General features: G+C 42.1%; 1 pseudogene; it reads right to left on the bottom strand.

The window, feature by feature from the left end:
- Positions 1-951: 951 nt before the first annotated feature.
- LOC105466802 (ras-related protein Rab-1A pseudogene) lies at positions 952-1,474 on the bottom strand (annotated as a pseudogene).

Genomic DNA, 1,474 nt, shown 5'->3' with positions numbered 1-1,474 from the left:
TACCACCAGGGCCAGGTGGTGGCGCCAAGGTCATCTAGCTATTTATCTTACTTCTGTTTCTTTCCAACTTTTTGCTTTCTCCCTTTTCTCCTGTTTTATAAACTAGGGAAAAGGGGAGGTGAAGGAGAAGTTGTAAAGGACAACAGGAGAAGTGTTAGTCATTCTGATCTCGAACTCCTGACTTCAAGTGATCTGCCTGCCTTGGCCTTTCAAAGTGCTGGGATTACAGGCATGAGCCACTGCCTGGCCAATATATTCTAACCAACCACAGGAAACAGTCTGGTATCAGGAAAGCAACAAGGATTACACATATTATTTAATAAACCAGCAAACAAAGGTTTAAAACAGTTCTGAAAATGAAGTTAGCTGTCTTGAGTCAAAGGAATAAAAAAAAAAAGAGTCAGTTTTGACCACTTATAATCTCTGACCTTTGTGGAGCTGGTAAGAATCTGTGTTGTAGTGCAGCTGCATGCAGTACAGTCAGGCAATTTTGTTTTTTTCACTTGGGTTCACATTGCAAATTGACTGCTGTGAGAAAAGGATGGAGGCAAATTTTAGCAGCAACCTCCATCTGACTGCTTGACAGGGGTGATCTGAATTTTAACATTGGACTTCTCAGCACCACCAGTTATTGCTCCAGGACCCATTCACTTTTTTAATATTTTTGAAATGGAGTCTCATTCTGTTGCCCAGGCTGGAGTGCAGTGGCTTGATCTCGGCTCACTGCAACCTCTGCCTCGCAGGTTCCTGCAATTCTCTGGCCTCAGCCTTCCGAATAGCTGGGACTAGAGGTGTGTGGCACCATGCCCAGCTAATTTTTATATTTTTTAGTAGAGATGGGATTTCGCCATATTGGCCAGGCTGGTCTCAAACTCAACGTTGTGATTCACCCACCTCGGCCTCCTAAAGTGCTTGGATTACTGGCGTGAGCCACCACGCCCTGCTGACCCAATCACTTTTTAATCTCAGCTGCCATCATCATGAAAGACTGTTCTACATTCGTTGCATTCTTAGCACTGGTTTCCAAAAATGGAATTCCAAGGAAAACAGCAAATTCCTTTGCTGTTGTCTAGTCTACTACTTTCTTTGTAGCCAGATCACATTTGTTCCCTACCAACAATTTGTTGACATTTTCACTGGCATAACAATCTATTTCCTGCAGCCACTGTTTAATATTATTGAAGGACTCTTGGTCTTTCACATCATATACAACTATGATGCCATGGACTCTTCTGTAATAACTGGAGGTGATTGTTCAAAATCTTTCCTGGAATGCTGTGTCCCATATTTGAAGCATGATTGTTTTCCTGTCCAGCTCTATAGTTCTTATTTTGAAATCCACACCAATTGTGCTGATGTAGCTTTCTGTATACGTATCATCTGCAAACCTAAGGAGGCAAGACTTTCCAATCTCAGAGTCACCAATCAGAAGTAACTTGAATAAATAATCACATTCGGGATTCATGCTGGACAT

The sequence above is a fragment of the Macaca nemestrina genome, chromosome 18 (assembly GCF_043159975.1).
Source record: "Macaca nemestrina isolate mMacNem1 chromosome 18, mMacNem.hap1, whole genome shotgun sequence".
Taxonomy (NCBI): Eukaryota; Metazoa; Chordata; class Mammalia; order Primates; family Cercopithecidae; genus Macaca; species Macaca nemestrina.
This window is presented reverse-complemented; position numbering and strand designations above follow the sequence as displayed.